Source organism: Pseudophryne corroboree, chromosome 3 (assembly GCF_028390025.1).
Source record: "Pseudophryne corroboree isolate aPseCor3 chromosome 3, aPseCor3.hap2, whole genome shotgun sequence".
NCBI lineage: Eukaryota > Metazoa > Chordata > Amphibia > Anura > Myobatrachidae > Pseudophryne > Pseudophryne corroboree.
The window spans coordinates 244,321,188-244,337,537 of NC_086446.1; positions in this window are offsets into that span (position 1 = coordinate 244,321,188).

A 16,350-nucleotide genomic window follows, 5' to 3' on the forward strand; every position below is an offset into this window, starting at 1 on the left:
CGCCCTGCGTTCGGCCAGCCACTCCCCCGTTTCCCTAGGCACGCCTGCGTTTTTGCCTGACACGCCTGCGTTTTTTAGCACACTCCCGGAAAGCAGCCAGTTACCACCCAGATACACCCACTACCTGTCAATCATTCAACGATCAACAGTGCGACTGAAAAGCGTCGCTAGACCTTGTGTGAAACTGCATAGTTTTGTGTGAAAGTATGTTGCGCATGCGCACTGCGGCCCGTACGCATGTGCAGAAATGCCGTTTTTTTGCCTGATCGCTGCGATGCGAATGAAAGCAGCTAGCGATCAACTAGGAATGACCACCTATATAAACAATATATTACCTTCGGTCTCTGACAATGCTGTTGAAGATTTCTTTCTTGGTGCTTGTTGCTTTGTCGGAGTAACCTTTTTTGGTGTGGAGACTGATTTGCTGCTTTCCTGAGGTGTAGCTTTTCCAGAAAAAGTATTATTTTATAATTTTACAAAAGAAATTAATATATATATATATATATATATATATATATAAAAAATATTGATTTATATACACACACACACACACACACACACACACACACACACACACACACACAAGAAATATGTCACCGTGTACATCCCGCTCCTCACAGATTATCAATTCGTCCCCACTGGAATCCACCATCTCAGCTCCCTGTGTACTTTGTGGAGGCAATTGCTGCTGGTCAATGTCTCCACGGAGGAATTGATTATAATTCATTTTAATGAACATCATCTTCTCCACATTTTCTGGAAGTAACCTCGTACGCCGATTGCTGACAAGGTGAGCACTAAACACTCTTTCGGAGTACACACTTGTGGGAGGGCAACTTAGGTAGAATAAAGCCAGTTTGTGCAAGGGCCTCCAAATTGCCTCTTTTTCCTGCCAGTATAAGTACGGACTGTCTGACGTGCCTACTTGGATGCGGTCACTCATATAATCCTCCACCATTCTTTCAATGGTGAGAGAATCATATGCAGTGACAGTAGACGACATATCCGTAATCGTTGTCAGGTCCTTCAGTCCGGACCAGATGTCAGCATCAGCAGTCGCTCCAGACTGCCCTGCATCACCGCCAGCGGGTGGGCTCGGAATTCTGAGCCTTTTCCTCGCACCCCCAGTTGCGGGAGAATGTGAAGGAGGAGATGTTGACAGGTCGCGTTCCGCTTGACTTGACAATTTTGTCACCAGCAGGTCTTTGAACCCCAGCAGACTTGTGTCTGCCGGAAAGAGAGATCCAAGGTAGGTTTTAAATCTAGGATCGAGCACGGTGGCCAAAATGTAGTGCTCTGATTTCAACAGATTGACCACCCGTGAATCCTTGTTAAGCGAATTAAGGGCTCCATCCACAAGTCCCACATGCCTAGCGGAATCGCTCCCTTTTAGCTCCTCCTTCAATGCCTCCAGCTTCTTCTGCAAAAGCCTGATGAGGGGAATGACCTGACTCAGGCTGGCAGTGTCTGAACTGACTTCACGTGTGGCAAGTTCAAAAGGTTGCAGAACCTTGCACAACGTTGAAATCATTCTCCACTGCGCTTGAGACAGGTACATTCCACCTCCTATATCGTGCTCAATTGTATAGGCTTGAATGGCCTTTTGCTGCTCCTCCAACCTCTGAAGCATATATAGGGTTGAATTCCACCTCGTTACCACTTCTTGCTTCAGATGATGGCAGGGCAGGTTCAGGCGTTTTTGGTGGTGCTCCAGTCTTCTGTACGTGGTGCCTGTACGCCGAAAGTGTCCCGCAATTCTTCTGGCCACCGACAGCATCTCTTGCACGCCCCTGTCGTTTTTAAAAAAATTCTGCACCACCAAATTCAAGGTATGTGCAAAACATGGGACGTGCTGGAATTTGCCCATATTTAATGCACACACAATATTGCTGGCGTTGTCCGATGCCACAAATCCACAGGAGGGTCCAATTGGGGTAAGCCATTCCGCGATGATCTTCCTCAGTTGCCGTAAGAGGTTTTCAGCTGTGTGCGTATTCTGGAAACCGGTGATACAAAGCGTAGCCTGCCTAGGAAAGAGTTGGCGTTTGCGAGATGCTGCTACTGGTGCCGCCGCTGCTGTTCTTGCGGCGGGAGTCCATACATCTACCCAGTGGGCTGTCACAGTCATATAGTCCTGACCCTGCCCTGCTCCACTTGTCCACATGTCCGTGGTTAAGTGGACATTGGGTACAACTGTATTTTTTAGGACACTGGTGAGTCTTTTTCTGACGTCCGTGTACATTCTCGGTATCGCCTGCCTAGAGAAGTGGAACCTAGATGGTATTTGGTAACGGGGGCACACTACCTCAAGAAATTGTCTAGTTCCCTGTGAACTAACGGCGGATACCGGACGCACGTCTAACACCAACATAGTTGTCAAGGCCTCAGTTATCCGCTTTGCAACAGGATGACTGCTGTGATATTTCATCTTCCTCGCAAAGGACTGTTGGACAGTCAATTGCTTGGTGGAAGTAGTAAAAGTGGGCTTACGACTTCCCCTCTGGGATGACCATCGACTCCCAGCAGCAACAACAGCAGCGCCAGCAGCAGTAGGCGTTACACGCAAGGATGCATCGGAGGAATCCCAGGCAGGAGAGGACTCGTCAGAATTGCCAGTGACATGGCCTGCAGGACTATTGGCATTCCTGGGGAAGGAGGAAATTGACACTGAGGGAGTTGGTGGGGTGGTTTGCGTGAGCTTGGTTACAAGAGGAAGGGATTTACTGGTCAGTGGACTGCTTCCGCTGTCGCCCAAAGTTTTTGAACTTGTCACTGACTTATTATGAATGCGCTGCAGGTGACGTATAAGGGAGGATGTTCCGAGGTGGTTAACGTCCTTACCCCTACTTATTACAGCTTGACAAAGGCAACACACGGCTTGACAAATGTTGTCCGCATTTCTGTTGAAATACTTCCACACCGAAGCGCTGATTTTTTTGGTATTTTCACCAGGCATGTCAACGGCCATATTCCTCCCACGGACAACAGGTGTCTCCCCGGGTGCCTGACTTAAACAAACCACCTCACCATCAGAATCCTCCTTGTCAATTTCCTCCCCAGCGCCAGCAACACCCATATCCTCCTCATCCTGGTGTACTTCAACACTGACATCTTCAATCTGACTATCAGGAACTGGACTGCGGGTGCTCCTTCCAGCACTTGCAGGGGGCGTGCAAATGGTGGAAGGCGCATGCTCTTCACGTCCAGTGTTGGGAAGGTCAGGCATCGCAACCGACACAATTGGACTCTCCTTGTGGATTTGGGATTTCGAAGAACGCACAGTTCTTTGCGGTGCTTTTGCCAGCTTGAGTCTTTTCATTTTTCTAGCGAGAGGCTGAGTGCTTCCATCCTCATGTGAAGCTGAACCACTAGCCATGAACATAGGCCAGGGCCTCAGCCGTTCCTTGCCACTCCGTGTGGTAAATGGCATATTGGCAAGTTTACGCTTCTCCTCCGACAATTTTATTTTAGATTTTGGAGTCCTTTTTTTACTGATATTTGGTGTTTTGGATTTTACATGCTCTGTACTATGACATTGGGCATCGGCCTTGGCAGACGACGTTGCTGGCATTTCATCGTCTCGGCCATGACTAGTGGCAGCAGCTTCAGCACGAGGTGGAAGTGGATCTTGATCTTTCCCTAATTTTGGAACCTCAACATTTTTGTTCTCCATATTTTAATAGGCACAACAAAAAGGCACCTCAGGTAAACAATGGAGATGGATGGATACTAGTATACTTATGGATGGACGAGCGACTGCCGACACAGAGGTAGCTACAGCCGTGGACTACCGTACTGTTTCTGCTGCTAATATAGACTGGATGATAATGAGATGCAATTAATATATATATATATATATATAATATCACTAGTACTGCAGCCGGACAGGTATATATATTTATTATGTAATGACTGATGACGGACCTGCTGGACACTGTCAGCTCAGCAGCACCGCAGACTGCTACAGTAAGCTACTATAGTAGTATGTATCAAGAAGAAAGAAAAAAAAAAACCACGGGTAGGTGGTATACAATTATGGATGGACGAGCGACTGCCGACACAGAGGTAGCTACAGCCGTGGACTACCGTACTGTGTCTGCTGCTAATATAGACTGGATGATAATGAGATGAAATTAATATATATATATATAATATCACTAGTACTGCAGCCGGACAGGTATATATATTTATTATGTAATGACTGATGACGGACCTGCTGGACACTGTCAGCTCAGCAGCACCGCAGACTGCTACAGTAAGCTACTATAGTAGTATGTATCAAGAAGAAAGAAAAAAAAAAAAACCACGGGTAGGTGGTATACAATTATGGATGGACGAGCGACTGCCGACACAGAGGTAGCTACAGCCGTGGACTACCGTACTGTGTCTGCTGCTAATATAGACTGGATGATAATGAGATGAAATTAATATATATATATATAATATCACTAGTACTGCAGCCGGACAGGTATATATATTTATTATGTAATGACTGATGACGGACCTGCTGGACACTGTCAGCTCAGCAGCACCGCAGACTGCTACAGTAAGCTACTATAGTAGTATGTATCAAGAAGAAAGAAAAAAAAAAAACACGGGTAGGTGGTATACAATTATGGATGGACGAGCGACTGCCGACACAGAGGTAGCTACAGCCGTGGACTACCGTACTGTGTCTGCTGCTAATATAGACTGGATGATAATGAGATGAAATTAATATATATATATATAATATCACTAGTACTGCAGCCGGACAGGTATATATATTTATTATGTAATGACTGATGACGGACCTGCTGGACACTGTCAGCTCAGCAGCACCGCAGACTGCTACAGTAAGCTACTATAGTAGTATGTATCAAGAAGAAAGAAAAAAAAAACCACGGGTAGGTGGTATACAATTATGGATGGACGAGCGACTGCCGACACAGAGGTAGCTACAGCCGTGGACTACCATACTGTGTCTGCTGCTAATATAGACTGGATGATAATGAGATGAAATTAATATATATATATATATAATATCACTAGTACTGCAGCCGGACAGGTATATATATTTATTATGTAATGACTGATGACGGACCTGCTGGACACTGTCAGCTCAGCAGCACCGCAGACTGCTACAGTAAGCTACTATAGTAGTATGTATCAAGAAGAAAGAAAAAAAAAAACCACGGGTAGGTGGTATACAATTATGGATGGACGAGCGACTGCCGACACAGAGGTAGCTACAGCCGTGGACTACCGTACTGTGTCTGCTGCTAATATAGACTGGATGATAATGAGATGAAATTAATATATATATATATATATATATATATATATATATATATATAATATCACTAGTACTGCAGCCGGACAGGTATATATATTTATTATGTAATGACTGATGACGGACCTGCTGGACACTGTCAGCTCAGCAGCACCGCAGACTGCTACAGTAAGCTACTATAGTAGTATGTATCAAGAAGAAAAAAAAAAAAACGGGTAGGTGGTATACAATTATGGATGGACGAGCGACTGCCGACACAGAGGTAGCTACAGCCGTGGACTACCGTACTGTGTCTGCTGCTAATATAGACTGGATGATAATGAGATGAAATTAATATATATATATATATAATATCACTAGTACTGCAGCCGGACAGGTATATATATTTATTATGTAATGACTGATGACGGACCTGCTGGACACTGTCAGCTCAGCAGCACCGCAGACTGCTACAGTAAGCTACTATAGTAGTATGTATCAAGAAGAAAGAAAAAAAAAAAACACGGGTAGGTGGTATACAATTATATATATATATATTATATACAATTATATATATATATATATATATATATATAACTGGTGGTGATTAATTAAACTGGTGGTCAGGTCACTGGTCACACTATCAGCAACTTGCAAGTAGTACTCCTAAGCAGACAATCACAATATATACTGGTGGTCAGTGTGGTCACAATGGCAGTGTGGCACTCTGGCAGCAAAAGTGTGCACTGTACGTTAAAATATGTACTCCTGCTCTCAGACTCTAACTGCTCCCCACTGTCTCCCCCACAAGTCAGATATACAGTCACACTATCACTTCAGCAAGTAGTAGTACTCCTCCTAATGCTCCCCAAAATTACTAAAGTAAATACTGTGTCTCTCTCTACTCTAGTCTCACTCTCTTCTCTATAAACGGAGAGGACGCCAGCCACGTCCTCTCCCTATCAATCTCAATGCACGTGTGAAAATGGCGGCGACGCGCGGCTCCTTATATAGAATCCGAGTATCGCGATAGAATCCGAGCCTCGCGAGAATCCGACAGCGGGATGATGACGTTCGGGCGCGCTCGGGTTAACCGAGCAAGGCGGGAAGATCCGAGTCGCTCGGACCCGTGTAAAAAAACCTGAAGTTCGGGCGGGTTCGGATTCCGAGGAACCGAACCCGCTCGTCTCTAATATAGACAAATGCATATTTACGTTAGGATGGGCTTTTAATTTTCAAAGATGGTTCTTTGTTAAATCTTTTCAGGAACAGTGAAATAAGCACTGAAGAATGTAGATCACAGGCGGTCAAGGTTGACGATCAAATAGCAGCCGGTCATCAGCGGGGTGCCTCAGACATCAACCTATTCTGATCAGCCAGAAGCCAATTCCACAACTCTGCCACGCTCAATGTCAGGGGACGAAAAATGGCGGCTAAGCAAGGTTGTGACAAGGATTTTTAAAGTGACATAAAGGGCGCCTAATATTGCAATATGGTATTATTTGAAATGGTATGATCTGATTGGATAGAAAAATGGCACCACAGGAAGTGGGCAGGAAATTTCACAGGAAGAATATTGATCAGTGGAAATATGTCTACAGGGGTGTGTAAACATTTGATACTCAAATTTTATTGCAGTGATTCATGGGTAAATAAAATATGGACTGTGTGAGTATCAGTATGGTGTTTGGCGGTATATTAACTAGCGCTACCATCTAAACATAGATGTAATATCAGCCCCTGTGATGGTGTAGTGTCGTACCTGCGGTTCCAGATGATGCTTGCGGATTCAGGACCTCTTGTAGCTTCTTCCCCAGGAACCTGTGCCAGGAGAATGGTCACCCCAAGGAGGACCCTACGGATAAAGAAAATGCAAATGGGTGGTGACAGCACGTTTATTAAATCAAGGAAAAGGATAGTCACCATTTCAATGTATTCAAGTTTTGGCTAGTAAATCAAATTTACCTCAGAAGGCACATTTCGGAGCATCACATATAATTTGCATAATAGGCAGAGATGTTATCACAACGTCAACATAAGTGCTTTTCAGAACATAGAAGAATACCCAAATACCATTTAGAAGGGTTGGTTCAAGAATGTACAAACAGTATACTAATGAGCCACTAGGTGGCGGTATGAACTCAATAAAGAAAAGAAAAGAAAAGAAAAGAAAGAAGTCTCTGACTCTATACACAATCCTAAGAAGTCCAATCTCAGGCAGCACTGGCTGCCATTATGGCTGCAGCGATATGCAGCAGGGTTACCCAAACGTGGGTATCACATAGACGCCCCTCCTCGATGATACACCTGAGTCTAGCCCTGGAAGCCCCCCCTATACCCCTGTTGTAGCTGTTACCCGCTGTGGGGATGCGCCCAGGTCTAGACGTGCGGAGAGGTCTGGGTGTAGGCGGGTAGTACTGTTGAACTACAAGTGTCAGCAGAAGCACACTCATCTCCAGAGTCCTATACAATGCACAGGCAACCTGTTTGTTTTTTTGCTGCAGACCTGACATTATCCATGCTTCCCTCCCTGTGTACACCCATCAAATTACTAGGAGTCTAGCCCTGGATGCCACCCCTGTACCCCCGTTGTACCTGTCACCCGCCGTGGGGATGCGTCCAGTTCTAAACATGCGGCAAGGTCTGGGTATATGCGGGTAGTCTTGTCGAACTACAAGTGTCAGCAAAAGCACACTCATCTCCAGAGTCCTATACAATGCACAGGCAACCTGCTTGTTTTTTTTGCTGCAGACCTGACAGTATCCATGCTTCCCCAGCATTTGCTGGAGTGCTGTGAGGGAGTGAGGGGCAGGCTGGGACCTGTAGTGCCATGGCATCAAGTAGCGGCGGGGTTTGGGGTATTAGTGGTCAGCGTTTGTGATATACCAGGTATTGTCGATGTATTCAATTTCGATCTAACTTGTGTTGGACATTTACCTTGTCGATCTAGTTGCTGTCGAACTATTCAGTTTCGATCTAACTTGTGTCGGACATTTAACTTGTCGATATACAGTAGTTGCTGTCGACCTGTGATTATACAATATAGGACATATCGATGTAACATTACTGTCGACCATTACATTGTCTAACTATTACATGTCTATGTCTATATTGTCGATATAAAATACCTGTCTATGATAGTTATTCGATGTATTTCATGTCGACCTCTATTATGTCTAACTCAAGTTACTGTCGATGTAAAATGTGCCGATCTAAAGCCTCTGTCTAACTAACATTGTTGACCTCATGTTTGTCGGTGTACATACGTCTGATCTTACATACCACACCCGGAGGAAGGGGGGTACACAGGGCAGGTAAATAATAGAAGATCAAAGCTAGAATTGGTATACATTTTTGTGCAGATTTATGTGACATAAATACCTAATTTTAAAAGCATCTTATAGAAAACAAAATGATGTAATTGAAAAGGAAAATTATTTTTACCTTTATATTTGATTTGTCAGTTTATTTTTAATTGTCAAGTTTGTAGCCAAAATGTCATTCATGAAAGATCACCTTGGAAAATATACACTATAGACCTAAACATATAGGGTGGATTCAATTCTTTTCAACCCTTTCCACACCTGTTCTGTTTCTGCCCTCAGGGACGTTGTATCATTATTTCAGCTCGCTACCCCTGGAGTAGCGAAGCACTCAACCCTTTACACAGCTAAACCTGATTACTATGGGCGCAATATGTGCGATAACGGAGATCATGTTAGAAAGGAAATTGGGCGTGATAGATCATTTGAATCTCACCCATAGAGGCTATTATGTCTGTATGGACTTGTAGTGAACCATCATACAGTTTGGATTTATGTTTTAAGAAGTAATTTCTACATTAGCTACTGGTCTACTTGTATATATTTATTCTCTGTTAACTACACTGGGTGCAGGCCCTTCGACAGGGGGGGGGGATATAAAGGGGACACCTGTGCTGGGCCCAGAGGTTCCAAGGGGGCCCAAGCCTGGATGGGCCCAAAACACTTTGAGGCTGTAACGCCACCTTCCTAAATTTGTATAAAGGGACAAGCACATTACTAAGTATAAGGAGAAAAAATCTAATCAAAGTAACCCCTACTCGATGGAATGTTATGTAGTGTGCTGCATAATGCGCTATAATAGTCTATGACATGGCTGCAGCATCGTGACTTGTGCTGCTGTGCCACATCGTCCTTCTCTGTCCTGCCTCCTTGGCTCTGCTGCCACTGTCACCTAGGTTGAGCAGAAGCCAGGCGGGAGAAAGAGTGGTGAACAGCTAACCTTGGCCAAACAGAAGCTGCAAGCAAGACCTCACCATCTGAATCACTGTGCAGCCTGCACAGCGCTGCTACAGACACCCCACCCCAGATGCAGCACAGCAGCAGTCCCAGTACCAGGCTAGCAGTACCTTCTAATAGTCTGCTGACCAGTGACTATGAATTTGTATCTACAACAAGATACACACCAAAGGCAGGACAGCAGCAGTCCTGGTACCAGCTAACTTTTTTAACGTAGTGAAATAATTATTTTATTGCACAACCAATGAATGTGGCCTATCATGGGGGTTAGGTTTAGGTGCCGCCTGGGTGGGGGTTTAGGGTTAGGCTGCGGGGAGGGAGGGGGTTAGGCATCACCGTGGGGAGGTAAGGTTTAGGCACTAAAGGGGGAGGTTAGTGTTAGGGGGTAGGTGAGAGGGGGAACATACCTCACCCCTGTTGGGATTTCACAGATCGAGATGCCGGAGTAGGTAATGTGCCCACTAGCATCCTGTCCAGTGGTCATTCACACGGAACCTCTATCTTGAGCTGAGATGTCACAGGAAAATTAGCTACATATTCTAACTAGTTGTGTTTCCCAATGATAAGCCATCAATGCTTCCCTACTTGTCTAACACAATGGGGGTAATTCTGAGTTAATCGCAGCTTCAAGTTTGTTAGCAATTGGGCAAAACCATGTGCACTACAGGGGAGGCAGATATAACATGTGCAGAGAGAGATAGATTTGGGTGTGGTGTGTTCAATCTGCAATCTAAATTGCAGTGTAAAAATAAAGCAGCCAGTATTTACCCTGCACAGAAATAAAATAACCCACCCAAATCTAACTCTCTCTGCACATGTTATATATGCCTCCCCTGCAGTGCACATGGGGGGTCATTCCGAGTTGTTCGCTCGCAAGCTGCTTTTAGCAGCTTTGCACACGCTAAGCCGCTGCCTACTGGGAGTGAATCTTAGCTTATCAAAATTGCGAACAAAAGATTAGCAAAATAGCGAATAGACACTTCTTAGCAGTTTCTGAGTAGCTCCACACTTACTCGGCATCTGCGATCAGTTCAGTGCTTGTCGTTCCTGGTTTGACATCACAAACACACCCAGCGTTCGCCCAGACACTCCTCCGTTTCTCCAGCCACTCCCGCGTTTTTCCCAGAAACGGTAGCATTTTTTCGCACACACCCATAAAACTGCCTGTTTCCGCCCAGAAACACCCACTTCCTGTCAATCACATTACGATCACCAGAACGAAGAAAAAACCTCGTAATGCCGTGAGTAAAATACCTAACTGCATAGCAAATTTACTTGGCGCAGTCGCACTGTGGGCATTGCGCATGCGCATTAGCGACTAATCGCTCCGTTGCGACAAAAAAATACAGAGCGAACAACTCGGAATGACCCCCATGGTTTTGCCCAACTGCTAAAAAATTTCCTGCTGCGATCAACTTGGAATTACCCCCAATGTTCTATTATACGTCCCTGTATAGAGTGCCAGGCACTGCGTTAAATGGTTTCTGGTAATATCACTTACTATATTGTGAACGGTGGAGAGCTTCTACCAAAGTACTGTTATTCTTAAGGGAGCGGATTTAGTTTTATTCTTAAATAAAGCGGAAAACCACTTTAACAGCTTGTAAATAATTAACAAAAAACTTCTTAACACAGTTCAAAAAACAGTTGCAGCTGTCTGTAAATATAAATAATCAAGAAATGTAAAAAGATAAAGCACGCATCACAGTGGAGGACATTAACAGTGAATTATGTTTAACTCTTTATTGCGCTTATAATTTCACATATTGCTGTGTAAAAAGATACACAGTGGCGTTCACGGTACCAGGCAATGTATGGTTGAACAGAAGAAAGCACTTTTCTGGAGTACTGGAAATAACTGATTTGGCATTTATCTGTAAGAAATCATATTGTTTTTGCATCTTTCATCCTTATTCCTCCTTAAAGTTTCTTGTAAATGTGCCCAAAGGAATTAAAATATCCAAATTACAGACCTGGCTTGTGAAGATGATGGCAACTTACTGAAAATGTAAAGTACATTACTGGGAAGAATGTATAATTTAAATGGCAGGCAACAGGAATGAAATGTCTTTATGTTCCTGTAATTGTACATGCAGTCTCTTCACTTACAAGATAGATTTAATTCAAACAGCATTTGTCATTCTTATGTCATAAATAATAAATTAGCAGTTCTATCTGAAGTGAATGCTGCAAATCTAGATGACTTGTGAAAAAATCACTTAAATGGGGTTTTCCACTTTTGGACAATTCCTTCTATTTAGTCTACCGTATTCTGGTATTTCTGTGGAAGATGTCTATACCTGGATCCACATTGTTACCTGCATTAGGCCCTGATCTGACATGTCTGCAATTTGAGAGCTGACTAAACAGACCACTGCTGCCTCATGCAGCCTCATGCAGTTTATATCTATAGGACCGAGGGCTTCTGATGCACTGAGATGGATACACAAAGTAAACTACTGTACAATACAGGTGAACATATGAGCAGTCGAGTATAACTGTGAAGTTTATTTAAAAAATATATCAACCCCCTCTCAAAGTCAATATCTATCTTCCTCTAGTCAAAGGTGGCAAAATACTGGGCAATAAGACTAGTGGCAGAACTTTCGAGTGGTGGACCCAGGTGCAAAAATATTTTCTGGACCTATCCTCGGCCGTATGGGGAGAAGCAGTGGGTGACAGAAGGAGATGAGTTAGATGCAGGTGGTGACTGGAGAGTTAGTGGGTGACAGGTAGAGCCGGCAGGGAGAGACAGAGGGTGACAGGGAAGCAGTGGGTGATTAGGAAGGCAGAGGTTGATGGGGAGTGGCAGTGGGTGACACAGGGATATAGAGGGTGACAAGAAGAGACAGATAGAGAGAGGCAGTAGGTGATTGGGGATGCAAAGGGTGATGGGGAGAGGCATAGGGTGACTGGGGAGGCAGAGGGAGATAATGGAAGGCAGAGGGCGATAAGGAGAGGCTAGGGGTGACTGGGGAGAGGATGTGGGTGATGAAGAGGCAGGTACATACAGGTAGAGGGTGGCTGGGAGAGACAATGCCGACAGGGAGAGGCAGTGGATGACGGGGAAGACAGAAAGTGACAGAGAGAAAGCAGAAAGCAACGGCGGAAGACAGAGGGTGCCAGCAAAAGGCAGAGGGAGACAGGGAAAAGCAGTGGGTGACAGTAGAAGGCAGAGAGTGACAGGGAGTGGTTGATAGTGAGAGAGGTTAATATGGGAAGGCAGAGCATGATAGGGAGAGGGTGTCAAGGAGATAGTGGGTGATGTAGAGAAGCAGTGGATGACAGCTGAGGTTGCTGCAGGCAGTGACATTCATAAGTTTACTTCTGAGGCCGGGTCCAGGATCTGGGTACACTTCAGATCAATGTGGCTTGGCTGGCTCATCAATCTGTGAGATGAACTAGCTCTGCAGGCAGTGGCAGAGCTGTTCCTCCTATCTGACCAGCAGAGGTCCCTGACAGCAGTGCCTGCCTTTCCAGACAGTCAGACCCTGTCACTCAGGAGACAGAGAGGAGGAGCTGGGGAGAGATGAGAGTGCATGCCCCCTTTGCCCTTTCTGTTGATCTTCGGCCGTAACCCGTCCTCATGGCACACGTACTGGCACAGCAGCATAATGAGTCTGTTTGACTCATTATAAAGCTACACACAGGGATTGGGTATCTGCACACTCAATATATGTACTTCTAATAATGTGAGTGTATGTGACTCATCACCATACAGTCACTGGTCTGAACCCCTTTTCCCCTATCTTAGACAATGCTTGGTATAGCAAGGGGGTGCCGTCAATTACAGTATGTATACAATAAGCTTGGGAGGAGAAGTGAGAAGAAACTGTACAGTTGACGCACTAAGAAAGAAAATTTGTTATAAAATATAACCTTTATTGAATATGTATTAAAATATTAACTTTTTATTTTGTACCCAGACTACAGTGAAACATAAGAGTTAAAATCAAACAGACTAACATATATGTGAAAACCTAAAAGATAGGAAATGGTGAATAAAGAAATTAAAAAACGTGTCCTGCGTGTGTTCTATATGTATCTACTTGTAAGATTACTATATCTATTCAAATATTACCAATATTTGGTCCATTATAAATATAGTTGTATTTGTCTGATGGCTGTTGCAACAATTAATGATAGTTGTCAGAACTGACTCTCTGGAATTATCAACCGGGAGAGTGACAACTATCATTAATTGTTGCAACAGCCATCAGACAAATGCAACTATATTTATAATGGACCAAATATTGGTAATATTTGAATAGATATAGTAATCTTACAATGAGATACATATAGAACACACGCAGGACACGCTTTTTAATTTCTTTATTCACCATTTCCTATCTTTTAGGTTTTCACATATATGTTAGTCTGTTTGATTTTAACTCTTATGTTTCACTGTAGTCTGGGTACAAAATAAAAAGTTAATATTTTCAATACATATTCAATAAAGGTTATATTTTATAACAAATTTTCTTTCCTAGTGCATCAACTGTACAGTTTCTTCTCACTTCTCCTCCCAAGCTCATTATAAAACTGCCGGATGTGGGCCCTTATTATCGGCAGACTGAAGCAAGTTTAATGGATCCTGTGTGAAACTGCATTGAGCTCATGCAAGTATCTATTCCACTATGGGACCTGTAGATTCAGACTTTTATTAATTGAATGGATGTGCACTCTATTGCTATACTGAGCTTTAATTAACACTTCTACACATTTATGATACCCACTAAGCGTGAGATATATATTTTTACCAAAGGGCTATTGTTGTGTATGCAGCATACAATTGAGTTTTAAATTGATTTGTAAAAGGAGAAATTTCTTTATAGTACATATTGGGGCAGATGTAGATACCGGCACACATCATGCCAGTATGGCTTTTCCCGCTTTGCCTCTTTACCGGGAAGCTGGGTCAAATTAGCAGGAACAGGGACGGTTTAGATGCAGTGGCACCCAAAGGGGGGGGGGGGGGGGTAATAATTACTTGACCCAGCCAGCTATGATGGAGGGGCTCAGGGGGAGGGGGCAGGTCCCCCCCCTTACCTGGCAGAAGCAGCTGCAACTCTTCTCCTCAGCGCAGCACACGCTGCTGTGTGCTGGGCTGCAGTGTGGCCATGGAGGCGCTTAAAGCATTTTCTCTTACGTCCTAGAGGATGCTGGGGTCCACATTAGTACCATGGGGGTATAGACGGGTCCACCAGGTGCCATGGGCACTTTAAGAGTTTTACAGTGTGGGCTGGCTCCTCCCTCTATGCCCCTCCTACCAGACTCAGTTTAGAAAATGTGCCCGGAGGAGCCTGTCACAGCTAGGGGAGCTCTCCTGAGCTTTCCTGGAAAAGTTTTTAAATAGAGTTTGTTTTCTTACAGGAGGTTGTTGGCAACAGCCTGCCTGCAGTGTGGGACTAAGGGGGGGAGCAATGTCCGTCCTGTGGGGTCTGAGCCACTGACTCTGCTGACTGGACACTGAGCTCCAGAGGGGTCTGATCGGTCTCCTCCACAGGGGAACCGCTCGCCCCAGCAGCATGCCGCCGAGCCCTTACAGAGCTGAAGTGAGTGGTGAGTTAGTCACCGACCCCCCTAGCAAGCGGGGGGCCGGTGTGAAGATGGCGGCAGTGGGGTAGGAGCGTGGTATTAACCGTGCTCCTGGGCGGTACCAGAGGCACAAAGTGCAGCGCTGTGAGGGGCGCCCTGGGCCAGCGCTTACCCCCAACACTGGTCAGCAAGCCTGTCGGGGTCCAGGGACCTCAGCCAGCAACTTTCCTCAGGCCAGTATAATCACCTGAAGAGCGGGAAGACAGCGCCATTATGGGGGCGGAGCTTCTTCTCAGAGCGGACCCAGCAGCTTTCCAGCACCATTTTCCTGCATGCAAGCTGAAAGAAAGATACAGGTCCCTCCACAGCAACTCCAGCTTACTGTATACGGTACCAAGGGGTTGTAGAAGGGAGGGGAGGCTGTTATTTGACTGTGTGTCCTATTAAGGAGCACAAGTCAGTGCTGTTAAGGGGTTTCTCCTTGCAAAAAAGCGCTGTGTGGGTTGGCTCCAATCTCTGTCTCTCTATTGCCATTCTTGGGGGGGGGGGAAACTCTGTCTGCCCCCACCTGTATGTGTGTGTGGAGTGTTTGCTGGTCTCCTTTAGCTATGTCCAGGGACACTGTGTCATATGCTGCAGAGGATTTATCCTCCCAGGATGATCCCATTCCATGTAATCAGGTTAGCACTGGTTTAGCACAGATTCCAGCAAGGGAACCAGAGTGGCTTTCCTCTATCAAAACTTGGATTTCTCAGATTTCTGACAGGGTTGCATGTAATAAATCTGCAACCCAGGTATTGCAGACCTCTGAGGCTGTATGGCCTTTGTCTGGTACCTCAGGACACCCTACTATATACCCCCACAAACGTGCGCTTGTGCAGGTAACACAAGATGACACGGATACCGACACTGACACTGCAGATGGTGATGGGGATGTGTTACGTGTGTCTGCATCTCTTGCAAGGGGGGTGCAACTATTGATAGAGGCTATCAGGGATGTGTTAAATATTAATGATACCATACCTGATCAGGTTGAGGAGGCTTTTTTCACAGAAAATAAAAAAGCCTCGCTGACCTTCCCTTCGTCAAAGGAATTGAACGCTATTTTTGAAAAAGCATGGGTAAACCCTGAAAAGAAATTCCAGATCCCAAAAAGGGTTCTGGTAGCTTTTCCTTTCCCTGACGAGAACCCTCCGATTGTTGACACATCTGTGTCCAGACTCAAAAAAGGTGGTTTTGCCTGTTCCAGGTTCTACCGCCTTAAAGGAGCCAGCAGATAGA